This window comes from Petromyzon marinus, chromosome 24, assembly GCF_048934315.1.
Source record: "Petromyzon marinus isolate PM22_M1 ecotype Great Lakes invasive population chromosome 24, UKy_Petmar_22M1.pri1.0, whole genome shotgun sequence".
NCBI classification, from domain to species: domain Eukaryota; kingdom Metazoa; phylum Chordata; class Hyperoartia; order Petromyzontiformes; family Petromyzontidae; genus Petromyzon; species Petromyzon marinus.
In genome coordinates, this window is record NC_133690.1 from 12,059,298 (window position 1) to 12,086,639 (window position 27,342).

At 43.5% G+C, this 27,342-nt stretch overlaps 1 long non-coding RNA gene across 1 annotated transcript in view; it reads right to left on the reverse strand.

Annotated features, from left to right (window-relative positions):
- The window catches only part of LOC116945546 (uncharacterized), a 220,248-nt gene extending 199,659 nt beyond the window's left edge, over window positions 1-20,589 (reverse strand). The window contains exon 1 of the long non-coding RNA XR_012945210.1: window positions 20,275-20,589. This is a non-coding gene — a long non-coding RNA (uncharacterized LOC116945546). The remainder of the gene's footprint in view (window positions 1-20,274) is intronic.
- Between the last annotated feature and the right edge of the window lie 6,753 nt (window positions 20,590-27,342).

Here is a 27,342-nt window from a genome sequence, read left to right on the forward strand (position 1 = left end):
ATGAGAAATAGCAGTGTTGTTGTTGTCACACCAGTTGAACAGCAGATCGGCATTAACCATCTGTGACTCGAAGGCAGTAATGACAATTTACTCTTTCACGGTTTTATTGTTTTTAAAGTACGTAGTTGACATTGCCTCATCTACTCAAATCTACAACTGTCGGACATGAAGAATGACAGAATAATGTTTTTTTGCACTATAAAGCCATGAGATAAAGGATAATTTATCGTCTGATGCCTCTCTACTAAATTAATTAACAAGGAGCACACTGAAATATTTATCCACACAACTATCGTAATGCGATCAATCATTTTGAGAACGGCTTTCGCAAGATAAACATGCATTACATTACCATTCGACACGAACATAATAGCTTTACTGTAGCAGCTTGAAATGCATGAACAATATACCATTCATAATTCAGCCATGATGGTTTTGTACTTTGTAGTATTATTTATTTGTGGTATAACAAGGAAAATATAAATATAAAATGCGTTTCATAAATTACGATGGTGAAGTCCAGAATTCGTCTCGCGTCACCAAAAACGTTCAACGTCTTGGTTGTCATTTCAAACGCCTTACATTGGTTGAAGACATTTCAACTGCACACAATATTACATTGACGTGTAGCGAAGTCCTACCAAAACAGGATAAATGCTACGCAACATCAACAACAACAGCAGCAGGGACACGTTGACTGCCCGGGTGGGTTTGTAGGACCCCCCCTGGCCATGTGGAAAATACTGCGGGCAAAAAAAACAGGTCACCTGTATGTCCCCCATGGACAGCTCTACGAGAAGCCTGCAAAGTCTGTCAGCGACGACTCTGCGACACAAATAAAAGCCGGGGTCCCTATTAACGAGGGACCAGGGGGGTCAATCTTTGAAATTTCTGGAATTTGCGGAATGCCTCAAACAAACCCCACCCCCCACCTCCTCCCCCTAACGTGCCGCCCCCTTGCACACAATGCAGAATGTAGCGAGCGAGCGAGTCGGCGGGGAGAGAGAGAGAGAGATGATGATCGAAAGGGGCAAGTGAGCCCGAGGCCGATGTGGCGAATGAGGCTCTCCCGGAGGACCTTCCTATGTAGCCGAGTGCACGACTCGTACTCGACTCGAAACGTGGTTCTTGTGCGCGCGTGCACAAGAACCACGTGTGCTAACGTGTGTATTTTGTGGCAGTGGAAACTTGGGGAGCAACGCGCTCGCTCCGCGTAGCCAAATGATATACGAAGAAGCAGCGCGGACAGAGGAGGCAAATAACGCATGCACGCGTGAGGGCACTGTAGATGTCCACGTAGCTCGGGGCTGGTGTGAAGCCAATGCCCTGGTAGTTATCGCCATTCAGACTTCATCGAGAGGGTAAAACGGTTAAAGCGTCAATTGCCGGGTCTGCTCAAATTTAACGCGCACCATTCACCCCCCTCCCACCTCTCCTCAAACACCCCCCGGTGTAATGTGGACCACACGGCTGGCCACAAACCCCCACGACCACCCGACCCTCAATCCCCACCCCCCCCCCCCCCCCCCCACGTTTCAAGCCACATACCTGGCCCCCTGACCAATCTCAAGCCTTTATCAAAGCAAAACAATGCAATGGGGACTCCTGAAAGAAAGATTACCAACGGGTACACTCCGATTAGCAAGGTTTGCTACGTACGGTGCGTAAGAAGTTCAACATACGCGCACACACCCCCGCCAAACAATATAACAAACGGGGCGAGGCAGGCCAGCATATGCGTGAAGCGAGTGCATTGCTTGCAGATTACGGTGCTCTGCGAGGTTTCAATGTAAGTTTGCAACACCTCCCTAAAGCGAGTGGCTTCAGGCTCCAAAACGTGTGGCATTAATCGCAAACACATTCATCGCATTCACTGCAAAATCGGAGGAACGGGTAAAATGTGCGTGCTCTGCTGAGCAACGTTGCTGCCATACATCATGCATTTCATTTGCATGGGACTATGAGGATTTTACGAATGTCTATGTTTAAGAAAAAATAATGTCACAGCTTCTCACTGTATTCGCTATTGCTTCACTGTTGTTCATTGCGCAACCAGTATACACCAGCTTAAAAAAAGTTATTTGGTTAATACCGTGAATAAAATGCACAACATCTCCGTTACTTTTATTTTTCCCAAGAGCGCGTGACGTGCCCGCTCTCATCAGAGTCTCGGAAGCTAAGATAGGCGTGAGCCTGGGCTAGCGCTTGGATGGGCAACCACCATTCGTGTCAGATGTTTCTGTGTAGGCTACAGATGTTGGGCATCCGTGGTGGCTACCAGAAGGCACTGCAAGCAAAATTAAATTGGTGTAACTCCACACGCGCATGCTCCCCGCCTGCACCCACCCGCACTGGCCGATGTGGTGAAGTATGGTCAAGTAACCCACCTCCCCTTCCCCCTCAACCCTGCATGGCCAGAGGAGGCCATCATCCAACAGGGGGCTGAACATGTGCACGATCTGCGTGCGTTCCTGCCCTGCTAAAGGCATAGATATTTTTTTAGTCAGTGCCAACGCTCTATTTAAAAGTTGCTTTAAGCAATGAAACAAAAATCAAAGGGTGAAGAAGGCAGGCAGTGACTAGAAATAAAGCTGTTAAATTCTGCTTTAAGCTGTAATTCATTACACGGGGGGAAATGATCTCGCATTCCTGAGTGAACTATTCATCCAGAAAAGTAACAGCATGCCAGATTTCTAGAAATGGATTGAGTCCCAGTCACCACCCCAGGCTGTTCGAGGCATTTAAGTTACTAAATAAGCCTCTTTTAGGAGTAAAGTCAGAGATAATGTATACAACATCTCAATGCAAGTCCACAGTGATTTACGAATTTAACCAAACGTTTATTCGTACTGTATTTCAGCGGTGGTGACGATCCATTGGATGCCCTGAGTATAAATAAATTGTTGAGCAATCGTCCCCCTCCGATGACAGAAGAGAGCTAGGCAAGAGCCAGAGGTGAAGTGAGATAAGGGAAAAGGTAGATAGTAATAGAGATGCAGTACGATGAGCTAACCAGACAAGATAGAGATGAGAGATTGTCTGCTTTATGTTAGTAGGCGTGCTGTGTTCGTTCGGGGTTGAATTTGAGCTGATATTTAACACACTGTTGTCTTCCACCGCCCCCCCCCCCCCCCCCCCTGAATCAAGGGCCCCACCATTTACTTGGAGCCCTACATTTTTTTGCTCGGTATTTTCTCATGCCCAGCGCCACCAACCACCGCTGAGCACCGTAGCCACTAAGGGTTTTAGTCTTGGTGTGTCTCTCTGTGTGTGTCTCTCTGTGTGTGTCTCTCTCTGCATGTGTGTCTATGTGTCTCCGTGTCTCTGCTTTGTCTCCCTCTCAAATTTAGCAATCTTTGGAAGAACGTTAATCAACCAGGTGGGGTGTTGACCGTTGTGTTCGCCGACTCTCTCTCTCAGTTGTATCGCATTATATTTGTAAATTGACTAGGTTTGGTTTTCTAATTAATTCTTACCTGATGACGGTTGCTTGTGTTGCAATCGAAACGTCGTATTCTATTATTATTTAATTTTATTTTCTACGTGACTTTACCAAAAGCACCAAAGGAAAGGTTTTGTGCGGGTTTGCTGGCACACGCCTGCGGCCCACGCCTTCGACGCGGTGCTCAGGGATTGCATGGAGGATGTGGTCATAGCGCATTGTGACTTCGAACTTGTAGGCAGTGCCGGATTATATTATCCCAGTAGCACATGTAGTAGCTACGGGCCCCGCACTTTCAAGGGCCCCCGCGCTAAATGCTTTCGAGCTCTCAATTCCGGTTCAGTGATTCTGCACTTGCTCTATTACTATAGTACTATACCGCCTTCAATTTTTCTGAACGACCGGGTGTTTAAGGTTATCGATTTGTCGTATCATCTGGCCGTATAGGAAATGAAAAAAATAAAATTGGTTTAGTAATCAAAGTAAAGTAATTTAGGGCCCCTTTATAACATCGTGCTACAGGCCCCGCACTAGCTTAATCCGGCACTGCCTGTAGGACCAATCAGGTGCATAGTACAGGGCAGTACGCCGCACCGACTCCGATTAGCACGGTTGGATACAAATGATGCGAAAGAATTCAAGACAGATATGCAGTCCAAGATTTCTGATGGAATTATCTACGTACGTGTGCGGAAATTCATCGCTGCATTAATTCGTGCGTTTAAAGAAAATCGACCACGATTCGTACGCGTGTGATGCGACCGGTTCACATAAAGGCTGCAGTCACTCACAGGGCCTACATTCACCAAAAAAGGGGGGGGGGAGTGGACGATTCTGAAATTGTATTGCCACCCTGAATTATAATAATTCACCAGATTTGCGAGGGGACGAGATGTTACACACCTAGATTTAGAGTGCATGTGTGGGTTTTCTATGGGTATTGTGGGTTTTTTGGTCTCTCTCTCATATTTAAAAAATATATATTCAGGGAATTAACGATTAAATACAGCCGTCGTGTCAAACCACTTCTGAATGAATTACTCTCCACAATTTGTTGGTCATGGTGGGGGTGGGCGGGATATTGGACATACTTCACCATACTGGTGAATGCAAGTTGGTGACGGAAAGGCCCAAAACAGGTTCGGATATCGCTCGCTGCTGGTATTAGCTATGCTCAGGAATCTAACTCGGATTACCAGGTTCAGAGCGCAGTGTGTTAACCACTGCACCACCACTCCACATGCAACCAGTTAACCGAGACAGGATGCTCCTGAAAATATTTTGAGACTGTGAGTGGAGATAGATGTCACTTGAGATAGTAATATATTTATTTTTTATCATTAACAGTATGGATATGAGTCTGTTTTAAAATACATTATTAAAATATCGGTAATATGCATGAAGTACAAAATATACCTTATTACAGTGTGGTATGCATTGATGAGTCTATTTATTTTTGAAATACTACACAGGTATATACATCGACTGCTTGATAAGATAGCTTCCTAATTAGTTGATTGCATTTGAAATGCTCTGTATAATACGATGTCTGGTAACAATTCCGATGCATATTTTGTATTCATGTTCAATCAACGTAGGCATCACAGCACTGCGAGAGACATGTGATGGCAATGCGTATGGCGCATTATTTATGCAGCTCTTATTTGTAAACCTCTACTGCCACCTAGAAGCCACGGAAATTATTGAAGCCTGCTTACATGTGCAGATAAGGATCAAGGTACAGACCTCATTACTCGCCCGCACCACTGCTGGCAGAAGGGGCCCCCCGTTAATGGGAACTCTAGAGAACCACATCTGGAGAATATCTTGGCCTACTCTTCCTCCCGCCTCCACATTTAGAAACATGTCGTTTAGTGTATTTTGCTACGATAAATGTCCACGTGATAAGCCACTTCGTTGAGCTATCATTTGTGGTCAGGTGGCTTCTGAAAAAAAGAGCTATATAGCTCAGTGGGCCTTACGTGGTAAAAATTTTAAAAAAAGTATGTATATTCACAATAAAACATCACTGGGTTGCAACACCCTCTTTCGGGAGGTTTCCTGGACTGGGGCATTTTTGGCCAATTCCATTGACGCGTATTCGGCATACGGGAGAAAACTGGAGTGACCGGCGAAGATCCCGCAACATGCGCGGAGGTAACATTTACCGCTGCTAACTCGTGGGCAACCTCGCAGCCCTGCTGGTCGCTCATTCCAAACTCCTGGTGGGCACGCGTCCAAGGACCAGGCTCCTCGATTCCGTTTCATTTCTGACATCTGGCAAGGCCCACCTCGCGTCCAGGGCGATTATGCGGCAGTCACGTGCCAAATTTCATTTCCAAATTGCCTTTTCAGAAACATAATGAAAGGTAAAATGCATTCTGATTCCATTATTAACTCTCACTGAGCAAAAGCATTAACAGTAAAGTGAAGGATTACATTGACAGAGGAACACTGCTTAGATTCAGTTTTGTAGTTAAATTATATCTTCTGCAGAACTATACCCATATTTGGCCTTAGGCCAGGCACAAAGTGCAGTTTACGATATAGTTTGTGTATGTATACCAGACCTGGGGCAAATCACAATTGTAATTGTGTAATTAGGAATTAATGACACAATTATAATGTAATTGCAATTTGTAATGTGAGCTGACAACACCATACTGCTGTATTTGTTATTATAATGGACCCCAGGTCTGAAGTATTACTATGTAATAATAAATGTAACACAAATGTAATTCATAGCCCTTTGTAAATCCATTGCTGGATGAAGGCCTCCCTGAAGCTTTTGATCATGAGGGTTTTTTGGCCATACTTCACTACACAGGTCAATGCAGATCGGTGGAGGACTACTGCAGGCATCGATATCCACTGATGTTAACCATGCTCGGGAATCGAACTCAAGTGGCAAGTTCTACAGTCATGTGCACTCACCACACTGCTCCTTCTGGTCCTCTGAACACAATGTGTACAGAAAAAAAAACTTACACGTAGGGCAAATTTGTTAACAAGTGACGTTACATGGCAGTTACGAAATGTGGTTTGTCGGGGGTCCGACTGGAATTAGTCTCCTATCAGGACAGAAGCACATTAATCAGAGCCTTCTGTTTGGCACATCCGTACAGACAGTCGAACCACATGTTTAGCATAGGACGAGCTGCCTCGTACAAAAGTGAATTCTGGAAGTATTTAAAGGCTTAGAACAGTGTTGGTTGTAAGGACTGTAACGATAAAGGTCTCGGTTTTGTTGGTCATTAATCTAAGTGACGATTCTACTTTAGGGCCCGTCATAATCATCGTCATCTCTAGAGCAACCTTAAATCTGAACATGTGTAAACATTTACCAGTGAAGATAACGGTGTGCAAAGTAACTACTGTGAACGAGGGGTTATGAAATAATGCCGAGATATACTTTCACTCGTGTCGGCTTTATTGCAAAGTCAGCAGTCTGGGCAAACCTCAAAGGGCTGTGATGCGCATCACTTAATTAGGACACATTTTTGTAAAAACAAAAAGGTTTGGACATCAAAACGACGCTTAGCAAATTGAAAGGAGCCCTTTGAAGAACAGAACCCACTTAGCTTTTGTTTAATACGGTACCAATTTTTGGGACTTAACTTTAAAAATGTAGAAGAGTGGTCTTTTTTATAAGGGGCGGGGGGGGGGGGGTCCTCAGTGGCAGGGGGCAGTCCCTTCCCAGTGCCTATCAGGGGTGGCACTCTGCTTGGGCAAACTAATCGCCGAGGGTACCAAGCAACGAAAGAGGCCCCCACATTCACCAATTAAGGGGTGCACCGAATATGAGCTCGAATTCAAATCGCGAGTTAACAATTACGGGGGGATTTTAAACTCTATAATCCAGATCTCGTTTGTATTGTGCAGGGTAGACCGGATGTCGCGACCTCCAATAAATTGGCCCCTAATTTTACGTACGTTATATGTTGCTTACATTACACACCCCCATTGGTGTACACAAATATTAAGTGTTAGAGAATTGATTCGGGGTCACAAGACATATGGACCTCCATGTATATCTCTCTTTTCATCTAACTCCCTCTCTTGTCTACATCGCTCTGGTTTCACTAAATTTGTATTCATCATCTGTATCTCTTCTCTGGTCCAGTTATATATATATTAATACATCTATATATGTGTTGTCCACATTTCTCTCATCCCGCTGCATCCCAATCTCTTGCCCATATTTCTTCTGTCATCTCCCCATCGGTGTTCACACATCTGAGGAGGGAGGTGAACCCCCCAACTGGCCGACACCGCCACTGCCCCCCCCACCCGACTCCTCCAAGACTGGAGACTCCTCCAACCTGTAATGCTGTGGGCGTTATTATTTCTATATTCCATCAAGGTCCTAAAGAACTTCTGATCTTCAACTGCTCAGCACTCTCAGGTCTATGTTGCGCTCTTTTGGTGATCGGGCTTTTATTAGCGTTGCACCCAAGCTATGGAACGCCTTGCTACTTGAAATGAGGCAATCGCGAGTCGGTCGATATATTTAAGTGAGCTTTGAGAAACCCCCATCACTTTAAAGTGGGCCTTCCCTCTTTAGTTTGGTCGGTTGCCCCTGTTTCTGTTTTTGTTTCCTGCTTTTCATCCATTGCGCACTGGGACCTTAAGAATAAAATGCCGCCTTGTACATTAGAATTATTTTTGTTGTCTGCAGAACCTTTTTTCCTATGATGTGTAAACCTCCATCGGTACGTCACCTCTGTATCACAAGAGGTGGGCGCTAGGTGGCAATGTGGCGCTGTTGATTCTTCAGCATGGATATATTTTGCTTCCCTTCGATGTGAGTTTTTTTACAACAACAAAAACCCCAACACCGAGTTGCAGACTACACATTTTAAATGCACAGTATAAAAGTATAGCGTAGCTCAATGCATTGGACACAATTTGGAGGTGAATCGCAGCAGCGGCAAGGCTGGTTCGACAATTCAGCCCTGCTTTAATTTCACATTCCCAGCACCCACAAATCTAACCTGCACCCTTCTCCCATCACTCACTTGTCCTCTTCCCAATTACCCCTGCATTGCATCCGAAATTGAACGCGGTACGTGTATAACTGTGGTCCCTTTTCATATTCACTGCTGGATCAAGGCCTCCCTACGAAGTGTTGGTTGTAGAGTTTGACCATACGTGACTGCACTGGTCAGCGTGAGCTGGTGAAGTGTCCCAGAAAGGCCCATACTCTTTGGTTCTTTCGGTAAAGTCACGTGATAGGTATAAAAATAAATAAATTAAATCGCGACGTTTCGGGCGCAACACAATCGTCCATCATCAGGTGGGACAACCACAGCAAGAAACAATTGCTGAAGTGGGCAAAAGGGCTGCTGTAACAAGAGGCTATATAGGTAAGAGAGGGGGGAGGAGCAAGGGGAGGAGAGATAGAGAGGGGGTGTGGGGGAGTGGAGTGCTGCAAGCTAGAGGGATTACAGGGCACGACAAAATGCCGGGGGGGGGGGGGGAGAAGTGAGCGAGGCTGGGAGTGGGAGGCTGAAAAAACTGGAGATGCGGATATGAAGGCAACACCATAAATCAGTGAAGGTTTTACCTGGTTAATAACATCCTTCCAATGATTGCTCAATTTGCATCCATCTTCTCGGTTGAAATTATGTCTATGTTTATATATCTGGATGGCTTAATGAACAAACCTTTGATAGTAGCCCGAAGGTTTGCAGAGTACCTTGGTCTCGGAAAAAAAACATTATCATGAGAGCCCACAACGTTATAGCAATGTTCAGCCACGGCGGGGGTATCGGTTCTGCCGTGTTTCAGATCTGACTTGCGCTCGCGAACACGGTCAGAGACATGTCGTTTCGTTTCCCCAATGTAACACCCACCACAGGTGCAACTTAGTTTGGAGACGCCAGGATATTGCATGTCAAATCAAGATAGTTCCAGGAGGGTTACTCTTCACGATTTAATGGCCATGCAACCCCAAGCTGTGAACCATGTAGAAAACCCACTTTGTCTGCACTCCTTCAATGGCCAGAGGAGGACTAGCAAAGCCACACGAACTCTCTCTTCTGAATCCTTCTTGTGGCTCGCAGACCTCCACATTGGCATTGAGCTCCTGAACATATTTCCATACACAAGAATATAATAGAATTGCAACGTACATACAAGCCTGAACACTTCCCATTGGTAGACCGGTGTATTACAATGTGTATTACCAACGAGTGATGTGGGAATTGTCTTGAAATGTACAACATACATTTATTTTCATAAAGAGTCTATGAACACAAATCTCCAGACAATTTTGAGATGCAATATTATGCGCTTAAAATTATAGAATGCTCACAAATTCCATTGCAGTTATAGCATCAGATTGATTGATTATTGGTCTTCCAAAATAAAATTATCTCTCCATTAAACGCAAACTTCAACATGTTTGATACCCAACGTCTAATCTGCACATATATATGAAGCTTTGTAGAACTCCTCTGAGACTGCTCCACCAATTTCATTGAATTAGCTCACTGAGTTTGAAGTTCAGAAAATAAATTACATTTTATCCAGTAATTTGCAGTCGTACAATGGCTAACCATGTGTTGCAAATGTAATAATACAACTGCTGTAGGGAACTTGAATGCCTCAGCAACTTAAAATGCCTCACGTTACGTCTCTTCTCGACCGTCCCAACCTCCCTCGAAGCCATCCTCTGGCACAAAGGGGTTGCGATGCAAGGGGAAACATTTCCAGCTGCATCCTGACTCTCATGACATGGCGCCTTGAATACAATTTGAACGAATGGGAGGGGGGGGAGTGGGGAATTAAATAGAGAATCGATATATATAATTAATGAAATTAAATAATAATGAAATAGTTTAGCAAAAGGATATATAAGCGGAACAGCGTTCTGTCTCCACACACACACACAAAAAAAACATGTTTTAGTCCATCAGCCTATTTGGTTTTCCGTACAAATTATAAGGACGATTGCTTGATATGTTGCCAATTATATGGTTTTCATTTGAATGCAGCGTTGACAAATGTTGCGTTTTTTTGGGGGGTATTTTGTGCTATTGCACCACTGGCCAATGCAACAGCACCAAATAAACTGTTTTATCATAAACGGTTCAGTGGCATAGTCGCTTGTTCTCATCACCACTGAAATGATGTGAGATGCTCAGGCAAGGTAAGCGCTGGATAAATGCGAATGCTTTTCCTAAGTCCCCGTTTAAGCCAGTGTAAGTCGAGACAAACAATGCCGGATGTATCTTCTACTTACGCTCGCATATACATGCTCAATCACAGTTTCCTGATATTGGACAGGCCTGACGGGAAATTCGCATTATTCCGGGGGAGCAGGAAATGCGAGGCAGTTAATATTGCACACGTAAGGCTTTCTTGCCGAGGACTGATGAAAGGAGGACAAAAGGCAGTTTCTTTTGCAGGTGGGAAGGAAGAGGGCAGCAGGATATCTGTGGTTTGGTGGAACACGACGCGAAAGCACTTATGAGCTTTCCTGTCTTACCGTTGTCACTTTCGATCCTAAGCGGAATTGTCTGGGGAGCCACGCTATTTATAGGATACGCAATGTTTATAACGAAACGGTACGGTGCAAACTATAACGTTGTTGCATGCAGGATGGCCTGCAAATGCTCATTATTCCATATTGTGTCGCTTTAAGTCCACTCGATGTATTCTTATTTTAACACGTAGGCTTTCGCGACCAATAATATTCAAAATACAGGTTGTTGGGTTAGATCGCGTTTTGTTCACGTGACAAACCTTAATAATGCCTGGACATCTGTGAAAAAGAGCTTTATTGCTCATAGGATTCCTCCAGTATAAATAAATATTCTGATCTGATTCTGAATTAGTTGTGTCGGGTGGTGGTGGGTTAACGACACTTTTATATTTATGCGATCTAACCCAAAAACCTTTATTGTCAATGTATCGTTATGTCTGGCAATGGGTGGAATTCTGCCACAGTGGTGTCATAGCACTGTGTAACAAATTCGTCATTTTTGTTCCTGGGTAGTAAGTGTTATTTCCTAATTGATTATGCATCAAAAGTACAGAAAATGGCTATTATTCCCCACAAACTTTGTTTTTGTGACCAGGATGGTGATATTTCGAAATGTACCTATTTTTAATGAGAAAACGGGCGAATATGTATCTTTTCGTTCACAAAGTCATTAAAAAAACATATGAATCAAAATTAACATGCATTTATACTAAAGTTATACAAAAATGTCTGCAAAATATTTAGACACCAAGGCGCACTACCACAGGCGGGACTGGCCACAGCGGACCAATTTCTCTGTGGGGAGAAACAACGTCAAGTTGGAGCCACTGGTGGACCCCCAGAAGGTGCTGATGTCACCACTGCACATCCAATTGGGCCTTGTGAAACAATTTGTCAGAGCTGTAGATAAGGAGTCGGCAGCCTTCAAGTACCTTCAATACTTCTTCCCTAAGCTGTCTGAGGCAAAGGTCAAAGCCGGTGTCTTCGTCGGACCACAGATAAAGAAGATCCTGGAGTGCAATGAATTCCCCAAGAAGCTCACTAGTAAGGAGAAAGTGGCTTGGAAGAGCTTTGTCGCAGTGGTTCGTGGCTTCCTGGGCAATCACAAGGTCGAAAACTATGTGGAGCTGGTTGAGACTTTGGTGAAGACCTACGGCACAATGGGCTGTAGGATGTCCCTCAAAGTCCATATCCTTGATGCTCATCTTGATAAATTCAAGGAGAACTGGGAGCGTACTCGGAGGAGCAAGGCGAGCGCTTCCACAAGGATATACTGGACTTTGAACCCCGCTACCAAGGACAGGATAACTAGAACATGATGGGAAATTAAAGTTGGGGCGGATTCGTGAAAGTGATTTACAATATCATCGTAAATCTCGAAAAACTACTCATTTCTAAATCTTTTGTAGTATGTTTTGTATTACTTTAGTATATATACATGTTAATTTTGATTTACATGTTGTTTTTTCCGACTTTCCATGAACGAAAAGACACAAATTAGCCCATTTTCTCATTGAAAATAGGTACATTTCAAAATGTCACTGTCCTGGTCACAAAAGCAAAGTTTGTGGGGGAATAAGAGCAATTTTTTATTCGTTTTAGGCATAATCAATTACGAAATAACGCTTACTACCCAGGAACAAAGATTGTGTTACATAGTGTTGTTAGCGCACTAGACTTGCAATCCAGGAGTCGCCGGTTCCATTTGGTCTCCTGGCACAGCAGCTGAAACAATGGGGCAAGTTTCTTAAATTCCCCCGCCCCACCCACTGCCTCTGTTTACCCAACAGTATCAATGGGAACACTAAAGGTAAAGTATGGTGGGGGTAAAGTGTGAGTATTTCTTTCGCTCTCAAGATTTCTAGCCAGTGTGGAATAATATACTCTCGAGATATCCCGTTTGTGTGGGTGGGCAATTGCACTTTACCTGTACCTGAAAAAGGGTGTCATTGTGAAGACAGTAGATGCTAGTACAATATTGCCTAAGTGGGGTTTGTTGTATGTTCTTCCGAGATTGTATACCCTATGCAATGGATGAACATTTTTTGCTGAAAGTAATCATGTTTACCGCAGTAATTTAAAAAAAAAACCTCACGAACATGCTTACAAGGCACTGTTATCACACTGAACATCCCATCATAAGCCTGCTATAAAACACATATTTGACATGAAACATAAGTGCATGTGGGCACACAACCACAAACTCAAGAACCTTCACATAGACGGTTTTGAAGCTAAGTTTCAGCATGTGTTCATTGTAAATATAAACATATGCATATTACATCATGTTTTTGAACTCTTGACAATTTCAAAACTGTGTGCCTACGCCGATGCAGCTCTGTTGAATAGGGTTCGATTGAATATTCCAGATGTGATTGTTTACTATTGGGAAAATGTGCATAGTTTAAGCAGCCCTATAATGTTGAGTGTGTACTACATCTCAGATACATCTTCTCTCTGAATCTGAGCATAAAGTAGCCAAATCTCAAAATCAATCTTTAGTGCAACCAGTAGAAAAGTAATGTATGACTTACAAGTCATAGGACTTCGCAGTTAATATACCTACTCATACATGTATTTAATTGTTATTCTCACCATTCTTATAGCACACGTATATCACAAAGGTGCTATGTTTCACAGGCAAGTGTAGTTTGCCCGGTGGGGGGAATTGTTGTCACGCGGTTTTTACTTAAATTAGTTTGTGAGTGAATTTGAAATTTGCAACATTTGGACCGTAAAGCCAGCAGACACGGCTCGCTATTTTTAGTAAGGACATAACGGGGTGAAGAGCGCAGCATGGAGCAGCGTCGTATGCGGCAGACTCCGATAAAGGAAGACATAAGGGGACCGGAAAATCTGATGATGTGGCTATCGCGTCGGACGGAGAACATCAGCTGGATGCAGAGAAGGTTCTCGATCAACTTAAGGAGGAGAAAACGCTTCTGAGAACAATCCAAACGTTGAACAAAACAAAAAAATGTGAATTGGCAACATTTCAGACTTGAGAGTTCAATGAAGGAAGTTCTGGAAGGAAGTTATAAAAAAAATAGGCCAACAGGCGGAAAACAATGGATGCTTCTGGACAACTTGAGGGAAGGTAGCCCGCAAGGTGAAAGGAAGCACAGAGCTCAAGGTTGGACAGGACGGATGGCTTTTGCCATTGAGCACTAGGGGGAATCAACAATGAATGACTCATTTGTAAGAGACAGACAGGAAGGGGGAGGCTGGATCTTTTATAACCACAAGAGAAACGTGAGTTCTGTGGAGAGACCATTCAAGTGGACCGGGGAGGGCCTGGCAAGCTTTGTGCCAGGCATTTGGAGATGTTGGAAACAGTGGATCTGCCTAAGTTGTGCTGCAGACGTAAAAAGGTAGACGTGGAGTGTAACACGTAGGCTTTCGCGACCAATATTATTCACAATAAAGGTTTTTGGGTTAGATTACATAAATGTAAATGTGTCGTTCACCCATCACCACCCGACACAGGCAATGAGTAAGATTTCTCACGTAAACAAAACGTGCCAATTAGTGAATACTTCAGCATGTGTTGGAGAGTAAACACGCAACGATTACAATTTGAGTACGACGTATCGCTGGTGATTACAACCAGCTTCATCAGGCGATTTGCCAGAATTGTGAAGTAATCTTCCTGTTTCCATTGCTAGTGGAAGAGTCGCGACTAGAATGAGCTTTAGAGAGGTGTTCTAGGGGATATTTGGCCTACTCTTCCCACTTGCCGGACGTTTCTGAAGACGTCAGAGCACCCACACTCTATCCTACCGCACGCGGACCTGCCTATTGACTTGTGACGCCCCCATTTATACTGCTGGGTGGATTGGTGTGGACACATCGGAGAAATAAGAGACTGGATACACCTGGCGAGAGACCCTGAATAAAGCTATGGCAGATTGTGCGTAACATCAAAACGATTTACAACATTGTCAATGTTAATAGATGACAAATGACTCATGCCATGGATTTTATGACGCTAAAAATCTCGCACGATTACACATTCCAAGCACAATATGGACGTTTACTGGAAGTTATACTGTTTTTTCCGTTAAAGATTACAGTGTAACAAAAGAAGTGTTTGTTCCTGGGTAGTAAGTGTTATTTCCTAATTGCTTATGCCTCAAAAGTAACAAAAATGGCAATTATTCCCCACAAACTTTGCTTTTGTAACCAGGACAATGATATTTTGAAATTTACCTATTTTCAATGACAATACGTGTGCATTTGTGTCTTTCGTTCACATATAAGAGAAAAGCTGTAAACGTGTCACTTTCCTGCAATAAATTATCTTAGTGCCTGCAATAATTTGCAATCCGCACTCTCCATCACCCCAGCCTCCAGGTGTTCGATAATGCCCTCGTGGAAAGTATTTTGAAGTGAAGTATTCTCAATCGTATATTAATGCCATTAACTATTTCCCTGCCCATAAATGCTTTTTTTATGTTTGCATTTATTTGTAAGCGATCTGCGTTACAACACGCCCGCTGTAGAGTTAATACGCACCCAAAAATCTTTAGTTTCAACGTATCAGGAAGAAAAAAAAGGTCCGTCTTATAATGTGGAGAATATGGCATGCATTCATCAGGGGGGGGGGCGGGGGGGGGCACATTTGCCGACAAGACGTCATCAGTGCGAGGGCCGCCACACATTTCAAACCATTGTTGTTTGTGACACCATGCGGGGGGGGGTGTTGTCACGTGTTGTGTAGTGTCGGGGGCCGTGCTAAAGGCCACCAGGGGCCGGAAGCGGCCAGCGGGCCTTGCAGCGAAGAACACTGGTCTACACTAATTGAACAGTTAAGATGTATCCGTGCATACACTTGAATACGAATACCTATAAATACAGGGTGCTTCAAAAAAATGTTAACACTTCGGGGCCTTTTGCAACAATACAAATCTAGAACGCAACAAATGCCACAAGAAATGGGCCTCCGGGCTCTGGAGATCACCTGGAGAGGATTCCAGGCACGTGTTGACGATGATGACGAACAAGTGCAGACTTTTAAGTTATTAACATACATTTGTTATCATATTACAGTGTTGTCATCCGTTCCCTTCCCATTTAAAACGACAGTCCGGTATAAGTGTTAACATTTTTTTGCAGCACCCTGTATTTGCACGTGTTTCATCACCAATGCAGTGTCATCCTTAATGCACTGCGCTACGAGGCAGGCTACCCGAGTTGAATTCCCAGAACAGTGATATCCGAACTGGGCCTCCAATTCGGATATTCACGAGCACCTTGTGCGGCATTTACATCATCGGAACTGGGGGGACGAAGAGACGAACCAGGCCAGGGGTGATCTCAGCCCTGCCACTCACTTCCTCAAGCACCGATATTGGCCTGATTGTGTGCTCACAAAAAAGGTCATTTCTCAATACAGTAGGTCTGGCTGAGGCAATGCTGCAGCCTCTTTGGTTTTGTGTCTATGAAACCGGTTTCAAAATGTCAAAATGAAAAACTAAATTTTGACAGACGTATTCTCGGTTCTTTCGGTAAAGTCACGTTGAAGTCACGAAAGCTTTAAATAAAAATTTGACAGACGTGTCAACGTGAACTGGTTTTGTGAGTGCCCAGTTCCTTCTTTGTGTTTGCGTATTTAAACAACACAGTGCCACGCCAAGCAGAGTCAAAGCTGCCACTAGATTGTATACATACTTTAAATGTGATCAGATCGATGGGGTGGAGTTGTTGTTCTCATGGTTCGCGTGCCGCGCTATGAACCCAGCGACCAGAGATCAATTTGCCGGTCACGGCTAACATCAGCGACAAGTGACATCAGAACCGGTCCTTTCCGCCGCATTGACCAGCGTGGTGAAGTATAGTCTAACCCCCACCCCATGATCCACATGATGTGGAGAAGCCTTCATCCGTTGGTGCATTGGTAATAGCTGGTTATTTTTCTAAAGTGAATAAACGACCCACAATCATGCCATGAAATGCGAATAGACAATGTCCACAATGTTTCTTTCACGCATCTGTACGTGACGCATCAAAATCACGCGCTGCTTTTATAATTGCCAACTGATTGCACTTTTTTAGGAGCCTGCGGGAAGAGATATTTGGGTTTAGGTGCTACACATCATGGCCTGCTCAAGATAGTTCAGCATTACATTCAGTTTGTGCATGACCTTTTAATGGAGGTTCACACACTGGTAAATTTAGTATGACTGATTTTCCTATGAACTCTCATCATCATGATCGTCATGATCTATCCACCGCTGAATGAAAGGCTTCCCAAGCCTTCGCCACCTCTCACGATCTCACGATGAAAATTGCCTTCGGCCAAATCACCTTGAGCACTCACGATCTTATCGGATCTTTCGTGCTTGGATGGGTAACTGCCATGTGCCAACAGGCTGCCAAGAGGGTTTGGAGCTACGGGGATCGACCAATAGAGCTTTGGAGTGCAGTGCAGCAAAATCCATTGTTTTGTTATGCACTTCTATGCTTCCACATCTATGCTCCTATCATCAATCCATACTGACCAGCATGGTGAAGTATGACCAAATAATCCACATGACAATGCACTGGTGTGGAGAGGCCCTCATCCGTTTGGGGGTTTGACTAAGGGAGCTGTACACGTACTCGACAATAATGCCGATTATTTACTCCGAGAAAACCTCACCAGGTCTCGAGATCTCGTTTTTTGTTAAGGCGACTCCTGCATTGGAATATTTGGCTGATACCGTGAATGAGTTGAAATGTCAAATAAAAAGGGCCACCAAACGGCAAGCAGTACAAGGGCAATGCAAACACGAAATCATTGATAGCTTGAGTTAAGCATTGAAAACAATGTTACTCTTTTGCCAGCAGTAAGATATTGCATGATTTAAAAAAGGCTTGAGCCTTTCTGGTATAAAATACAGGTCTTCATAATAGAGGTGTTTGGGTTAGATCGCGTAAATATGACTAAGGTTTATCATGTAAACGAAACATGTCAATTCGTTACTAGTTTAGCACACCGGTGTGTTGGATAGTAAAGCCACAACTACAAATTGACTGCGATGGTTCGCTGGCAATTACAACCGGCCTCATCTGGCGACAGCCACAATGGTACTGTTTTTTGTCTAGCACTGCTGAGTCGAAGCTCTAAAAAGTAATATTTAAAAAAAACCTTTTCTTTAAACACGCTTTTTTTGAAATGTACTAGTAATGGAAGAACTCCACGACGTAAGGGGGACCGTGGTCAATTACAGCCAACGTCAGTTGAGCGTGGACAATTAGACCCAAGCCGAAACATAACATATAAAAAAGATTGTTTAAATATTTTTGTATCATAGACTATAGTATTGTCATCAGTATTACATAAGTATACCAAGTTTACAGTCGATACCACATTGGGAAGTGGATTAAAATTGAGTTACAAGATTTGAGGATACAACAACAACAGACCGTGAATTAAATGAACGCGTGTAAAAAGTGGTCGTCTCTGGTGCGGGCCAAACAGTTTCAAGGACGGTGTACGTATTATGAAAGCTGATGTGAATGTTCATTCACCACAGGTGTAATGCAGACGTAACACCTTGCCTGTTGGTGTCGGTTCGGTGTCTGAACATCAGAACACCATCTGTGTTTACGCCAGAATGGGTAAATCCCCGTCTCACCATTCAGTGTCTTGACAATGGCACAAAGGGTACCGTAGATGGCACGAACGAGTGTTTGTCTCGTGGGAGAAAACCGGAACGGCCAGAGAGGAACCCAACGGGACATTGTCTTTTCGTGGTCACCGTCGCAGCCCAGGCCCACAAACGCCTGACAACTCCCCCTGTGGTCGCCTACCCAAGTACTAAGCCAGGTTTTTAAACTCCGCTTAGCTTCTGAGATCTGACGATATTCGGTGCCTTTCTGGTGATCTGGCCATGGAGGGCATTTTGATGAAAATTATCACAGTAACAATGAGATACAGTGCGAGAATGTGTGCTGTGTATTTTCACGTCTTTGTTTCCAGCTGTCACAGACTCAGATAAGTTCAAATGACGTGTTTGCTGTATAATACACAAGTATGTTGCATGTTTACCGGGACTGTACTTCATGTTTCTAAAGAACGGGGTGGGGGGGTATATAGTTTTACTCACATTCTTCACATTACTGGCATAAACAATGCATTCTTCCTGCTTCCTTATTCAAGTATAAAAATATATAAAATGGCACCCTGGCAATATTTGCATGCAGTCTACCTGCGTATGTGGTATACGAGTGTATTACGCCCTGATGTCGTAAACACACAGACACATACGCTGTGACATAATGCTGTTCGTTGTCTCCACTAACATACAGTCCTTTTTTAAGTGGACACACAGAATGGAGTTGTGCCCATATGTCATATTGTTAGATTAATGCCGTCCGGCGCCGCAAAAGAGTCACTTGTAAACAAGCTGACAGCGTTGATTTGGCCCAAATTTACTCAGATTTGCTGGGGGGAAAAAAAAAACCCATCACAAGTTTGCCATCTATGTGTCCTGGGTTGTACATATCGTTACCTGCACCAGTTCGCACGTGGTAAAGAATAATGATAGAACAAACATCTCTACTCAAACGTAATTGGCCAAAGATCTTAAGCAAACACTGTTTTATACACATACATACATACAAGAAATACTCCAAATACTCAGTTGAGGTACACGCACATGTACAGTTCTTTTGTCAATCTACTACCAGGTGAGGTCCACACTTCACCGGGCTAGTCGGTGCCAGTTGTAGGCAAGCAGGATAGACATTGGAGCATAGCACAGGACATCAGTGGGGTGTTGTTGCACTGCCAACAGCGTCGCGGACTTTAAAGTATTTATAAAAAAAAACATATCAGCTGTCATTAGATGCGACACCTCAGCCCTTCCGTAGGCGATAAAACGAGTACCACTTTTTGGACAGCTAACAGTGGTTGTCACTTGGATACACTGATGCTCGCCATAGTAACGTGGACTTTACAAATGCTGGCGTAGGGCCACCGGTGGAGATGAACGCTACCCAAAGCTCGCTGGAGCCCAAGCAAGGAGGCATTTCAACGTTCATGTTATAACGTCAACGCAATGAGTGTTACACTTCATTTCAAATATATTGTAACGCAAGCCTGCTTATTGCAAGCTACTCATAACAAGACACCACTGACACATCTGAATGTAGTTTCTTGTTTGTTGATAACACACCGTGCGTGTGCAGACAAAAGGATGGCAGAAAATACAGGTGTGTGATGGAACTTATGATAGCCACAACTATTGTCTTGAAGTCATGTGTTTTTTTTTAAATGTTCCGTACCGTATAGTATATATAGCAAGCGTCGATATGAACTGTAACTTGAGAACACGTACCAATTGAAAACAATACTCACACTATCTTGACATGCTGCCAGTTAATCCAAACACGCGTCTTCGAGTGCGGCCCAAATTTCGGTGGCACGAACTTTAACAGCAATAGCAGTCGCGATACACATTGGACATCGACAAATGAGACGCTGGAAGCTGCTTGTTTTGGAACATGTTTGCGGAAAAAAAAGGAGCAAAAAATGTTCAGCAAAAGCCGCAACATGTGTGACCACGAAGGAAACCACTCTCCGTTGACGTCACGTGACTTGTTTACAATCGGGCGTGCATTTAAACGCGATAGCAATGACGGAATTAATTTATTAATTCTGAGAACGGTAAAATTCGCGCACGAAAATAACACCACCGCACCCGGGTTTTGTTGAGCAGTAACAAAACCTGCTGCTGTGTAAAGGGCCCAGCAGTTGGTCATGCCACTGCTGGATTAAGGCCCCCTCCCCCAAAGGACAGAGCTCTAGAGAGCACCTCCAGAATAGACAGTGTCTTGAGAGACCTTTACATTTTGGTCAGACGTCTTGGAAGAGGTGGGGAGCATCCACACAATTGGAGAAAAAAAAACATTTACCATCTCAGAATTGCTGATGACATCTAAACTAAACTAAACTCGAATAAAAACGATTTTATATGTTACCATGTAAGGCCAACTGAGCTTTATAGATCTTTTTTCAGAAGCGACCTTGCCCACAAATGGGCGCTCAACAAAGTGGCTTATCACGTGGACATTTAGAGCAGCCAAATACTCCAAACGCTACATAACGCCATTCGTTACATAGCCATGGCTATATGACGAATGTAAAAGAACTATCGAAAATTATTGAAGAACTTTTTAAAGGAGGATGCAAATTTGGGCTCAATATAAATATCAGCAAAAACAAGACATGCACAATACACTTACTAAATTATTGTAGATATCGGAGGAGGGGCACCGCTATGGCAGTTATTGAGGACAGACTGGGATCAAATGTTTCAAATACAGAGGCACACAAGAGCAGGATGGGATACTTTTTGAAACCTCGCCAAAGTGCCTGAATAATAACGTTTCAAGCGGATGTATATTGCCTGCTATTTATAATTAAAGAAAACAACCTGGAGAATGATCAATCATTGGAGAGGGGCATGCTTGGAATTATACTGAGAGACATATGCCTGTACGTATTTATGTATGTGCGTTGAACTTCTTTCGCACCGTACATAACCAAGCGTGTTAATTGGAGGTGCGGGGGGGGGGGGGGGAAGAAACTAAACACAAAAAGCAGTTCTACAAAAAATACATTTCAATATCGATTTAAAAGTGTATAGTTCCAGTAGCTTCCTAATATCGGAAGGACGAGGGTTCCAGACAGCCACAGAAGCGCGCGCATCTGAAAGAGCACGGTATGCAGTGACCATCTTTGTTCTTGAGACAGAGAACCACCACAAGTTAAGAGACATCATCTTGACCATTAATAAAAACAAAAGTGGGCTGGGGCAGGACACGTGACTAGAAGGGATGACGGCCGTTGGTCGAGACTAACTATGGAGTAGGAGCCAAAGGAGGGAAACATGCCTCAGAGCACATCCACTGCAGCTGGTGTGCAGGATCGAGATGGATTGTTGCAGTGCATGGCCGTGAGGAATGGTCATGGTTAATAACATCCTTCCAATGATTGCTCAATTTGTATCCATCTTCTCGGATGAAGTTATGTCTATGTTTATATATCTGGATGGCTTCATGAAGAAACCTTTGATAGTAGCCGAAGGTTTGCAGAGTACCTTGGTCTCGGAAAAAATCAATATCATGAGAGCCCACAGCGTTATAGCAATGGTCAGCCACGGCGGGGGTATTAGTTGGAGAAACAGCTTTGCGAATAATGCGGTCCGAGTACCCATTCAGCTTGAGGGCCTTGTGTACGTGTTCCAGTTCACTGGCTAGGAGGTGTTGGTCGGAAATGCAGTTGGCCCCATGGTGTAGTGTTTTGATGAAGGAATTCTTCTTTTCCGGATGGTGGTAGGAATCAGGTTTCAGATAGGAATCTGTGTGGGTGGCTTTCCTGTAGACAGAGTGTCCCAACGAACCATCAGGTCTCTTCTAAAACAAAGCATCAGGAATGGTAGCTTACCATCCTTCTCCACTTCCATGGTGAATTTGATGGATGGGTGTATGGAATTAATGTGGTTGAGAAATTGGTTCAATGCTGGCAGGCCATGTGGCCAAATGATGAAAGTGTCATCTACATATCTCTTCCACAAGGAAGGACGTAGGGTGGATGTCTGGATGGCATCTGTTTCAAATTTCTCCATGAAAACATTCGCTATCACTAGTGATAAGGGGGAATCCATGGGGGTACCTTCATTTTGTTTGTAGAAACTACCATTCCAGGTGAAGTAAGTGTTTGTAAGGCAGTGCCTAACCAGAGTAGGAACATCAAGGTTCAGTCCCTGTTGGACTAAATCTTCAATTATTGCTAAGGTGTCAGGCACAGGAACCTTGGTGAACAGAGAAACTACATTAAAGCTGACGAGAAAATCATCTGGGGACAGTGAAATGCCCTTGATTAGAGAGACCAAGTGAGCTGAGTTATGTACTGCTGAGGTAGTCTTGCCAGTGAATGGAAGCAAGGAATCAGACAGAAAATGGGCCAGTTTGTAGGTAGGTGAGTTGATAGTGGAAACGATGGGCCGAAGTGGAGTGCCTTCTTTATGGATCTTAGGAAGACCATAGAATCTGGGTTGTCTAGTAGCAGAAGGTTTTAGGGCGAGCCGTTTGACTGGTTCGATTAGAGAAGTCGAACTGGTAATGATGTTGTTGGTTTTTATAGTCAGGCTATTAGTAGGATCTTTGTTGATTTTGGTATGTCATTTATCGGCCGACAAGGGCAATGCTACTGTCATCATGGATAAATCCACATACAACAACAAAATCCAGGACCTTCTTAATGATGGCAGTTACACGTAAATCAACAAAGATCCTACTAACAGCCTAACTACAAAAACCAACAATATCATTACCATTTGCACCTGTGGTGGGTGTTTCATTGGGGAAACGAAACGACATATCTCGGACCGTGTTTGCGAGCACAAGTCAGATCTGAAACATGGCAGAATCAATACCCCCGCCGTGGCTGACCATTGCTATAATGCTGTGGGCTCTCATGATAATGTTTTTTCCGAGACCAAGGTACTCTGCAAATCTTCGGGCTACTATCAAAGGTTTGTTCATGAAGCCATCCATTATAACAGGTCCCTGCAGGGTGGGCTGGTAGGACAAGTCTGTGCGGTGTCTATTGCTGATTTTACACCCAACAGCACGAGATTTCACTTCGTTAAAGTATTGAAAGGGGACGGACGGACGGACACAGTAATCTAATGCAGGCTGGTACACTCAGTTTACAACTTCGTTCCTACCAGTATAAACATAGACATAACTTCAACCGAGAAGATGGATACAAATTGAGCAATCTAAGGAATTATGTTATTGACCAGGTAAAACCTTAACTGCTTTATGGTGTTGCCTTCATTTCCTCATCTCAAGTTGCTTCAGCTCCCCACTCCCACCCCCACCCCCACACCCCCTCTCTATCTCTCCTCCCTTGCTCCTCCCCCCTCTCTTACCTCTATAGCTTCTTGTTACAGCAGCCCTTTTGCCCACTTCATCAATTGTTTCTTGCTGTGGTTGTCCCCACCTGATGACGGACGCTTTTGTCGCGCCCGAAATGTCGTGATTTAATTATTTTATTTTTCTACCTACGTGACTTCACCGAAAGAACCAAAGAGTATGGATCCCTGCAGTCACGAAAACTTCAAATCTAGACACACACTACAGTTTTGTTTTACATAATTTACATCGAGTCTGAGTCTGCCTACTACACGATGCACAGAAAAAAATGGGCATATTTATGTTAGGGAGAGAGAGAGAGACCGGTGGTCATAGGGAAATGAGGCCCATTGAGCTGCATTGCCCTTTTTCAGAAGCGACCTGGCCACAAATCATAGTTTAAAGGAGTGGCTTATCATGTGGAACTTTATAGCCGCCGATTAATCCAAACGCATGTTTCTAAATGTGGAGGGAAGTTCATGAGAGTTGGCGGCATTTCATAAGGTGAACTTCGAACCCATTCGAAAGAATTGAGACTGGTAAGGCAGAGAGTGAGAGGGCATTTTGCGGCTGGGTTCATGGGATCAATGCCAATAAAGATAATGTAAAATATATTTTCGATTGAAAGCTTTCGTGACTGCAGGGATTCATATTCTTGGTTCTTTCGGTAAAGTCACCACGTAGAAGGGAAACAATAAAATAATAAAAATATAAAACAATAAAATTCTCAAGACGTTTCGACTGTAACACAATCAATCATCACCTGATGATGATTGCTTGTGTTGCAGTCGAAACACCTGGAAATCCCTGGTGGTATTATTGTACTAACCAGGCGGCTCAAACCTACTTAGCTTCTGATAAACATATGAATGTCGGTGCGGTTTTTAGAATGTTTTTTGGAAGTAGGTAAAAACAAAATTCAAAGTAGATGACAGGGTCCAGTTTATGCGCATTCTAGATTCACGCGCATTCAAGATCACCAGCTGTAACAGGATACTAACGTAAATAACCTCATGATGTGTTCGGAGTTGGCAATGGGCATCATCACAGCAACCACCTTGTAAATGGACTCTCTCCTCCATATAAATCGCAGTGTCCCGTATAAATCGCAGTGTCCCGTATATATGGGACCGCTTTGGTGTGTTTTTTTTCTGCCATTATCAGGATAATTAAAGCAAAGGCGTTTTTTATTAAAGCATATTTGTTCCCAATGTTTCACGTCAAGCACGTGTGGTTATTGTAGAGTTAATGCCTAGTGACGGGCATGAAAGGCGTCTATTTCGTGTGTGAGCATGTTAAACACCCTCTGAATATTATTTCCTCGCTCGTGTCGTGTTTATCGGTGTGCTCCCAGCACTTATATATTTTTTATGAATCACACGCGTGTCCTAGTCTGAACACGTTTTTCAAGATTTGCGGCTAAAAATATATTTTGGAGGAAATATATACTGTACATATACAGTGAGAGAAAAAAGTATTTCATCCCCTGCTGATTTTGTACGTTTGCCCACTGACAAAGAAATGATCAGTCTATAATGTAATGGTAGGTTTATTTGAACAGTGAGAGAGAATAACAACAACTAAATCCAGAAAAACGCATGTCAAAAATGTTATAAATTGATTTGCATTTGAATGAGGGAAATAAGTATTTGACCCCCTCTCAATCAGAAAGATTTCTGGCTCCCAGGTGTCTTTTATACAGGTAACGAACTGAGTTTAGGAGCACACTCTTAAAGGGAGTGCTCCTAATCTCAGCTTGTTACCTGTATAAAAGGCACCTGTCCACAGAAGCAATCAATCAATCAGATTCCAAACTCTCCACCATGGCCAAGACCAAAGAGCTCTCCAAGGATGTCAGGGACAAGATTGTAGACCTACACAAGGCTGGAATGGGCTACAAGACCATTGCCAAGCAGTTTGGTGAGAAGGTGACAACAGTTGGTGCGATTATTAGCAAATGGAAGAAACACAAAAGAACTGTCAATCTTCCTCGGCCTGGGGCTCCATGCAAGATCTCACCTCGTGGAGTTGCAATGATCATGAGAACGGTGAGGAATCAGCCCAGAACTACACGGAAGGATCTTGTCAATGGTCTCAAGGCAGCTGGGACCATAGTCACCAATCAGTTTCAAGGACAAAAGAAAGCCGTCCCTTGGTGTGGACCAATCAGTTTCAAGGACAATGCATATATTATCATAGTATGTTTTTTGTTTGCATTTTGACTTGCAGGTATTGTGGTTAATGCAGACATGAATCCTCGCAAAAAGGTTTCAGCTTTGTTGCCAGAAAAAAGGGGGAAAAACCCTATTATTATATTTTGGTACTGGCAAAAGAGGTCTAATGATGAAAGGATTAAAATCGTCAAAACGAAAGAGTATCAGAACACGTAAAGTGTATACGCACCTCAAACGAAACAGGCCTACGTGGTACTTTACGTGCTAAAGCAAACAAAATTTTTACCGAGGATTCAGCTCACGCCGTGTTCAGCAAAGGTCTCTTTATTAGTTGACCCATAGGTAGCGTTCCCCCGGTCATACGGCAGGTAACATGCCACGCTTCAGCAACTACGCCGCATTCAGAACTCCCCTCTCTCGCTCTCCCCTTTGTCACCCAAGGGGTTCAGCATTCCTTCCCAGTCAATGATTTCCAGGGGACTTTATCCCTTGAAGGCGACTCCCTCTGACCACGGATGTCTTGAATCTTAAACTAATATCTGCCCAGGGCTTTAACCCCCCCCCCCCCCCCCCGCTTATAATGAACTGGCCAGGTGCACACATGTCCGCAATCCTTGCCAGTCACTCATTGTCCCAGGGCTTTTGTGCCAGGTTATAATTAACTGATTCTCCCACATCCACCTTAACGTTTGCTTGTCTGGATTGCGTTGATGATGTGTTATTGAATCTGCTCATTGATTTGCCAGCGGGATTTTAAAAATGGGAATGATTTTTTTCATTTGTATCGATTATTAATTACAATCTTTAATAATGTCCGATTTCATCTTAAACTGTTTCTGTGTTTCGCAGTTAGCGATCCAAGTGTCCGCAAATATTTCATGTCAGATATTATCGTATCACAGGTAATTCAACACGCGGCAGCGCCCCAACCTACGGTGACCGGGGGTCTTGCAGTGATGCGTTTGGTCAATACAATGAATCAAGGCCGTTGCCACTGGACAAACATTGGGGGGAACAAAATCTTCCAGGGGGTCTGGGGGTCCCCACCCCCACAGAAAAAAAAATCTAAATTTGAAAACTCATTTCCTGCCATTTCCTGCGTAAAATATTTTTAAAACAATTCACCAACACATAGAATGGACTTTTTTTTTGCAATAATGTCTAATAGTGTATTATATTACATTGCTCTGTTTTTTTCTTTTTTACATTTTCTTGTTTCATTGTATATAATGGCAGAGATTAGGGATTAATAAAATACAACCATAACCACAATCATATAAACAGAAATCTATTGCATAGCAATATATTGGGGGGACATTTTTAGCATA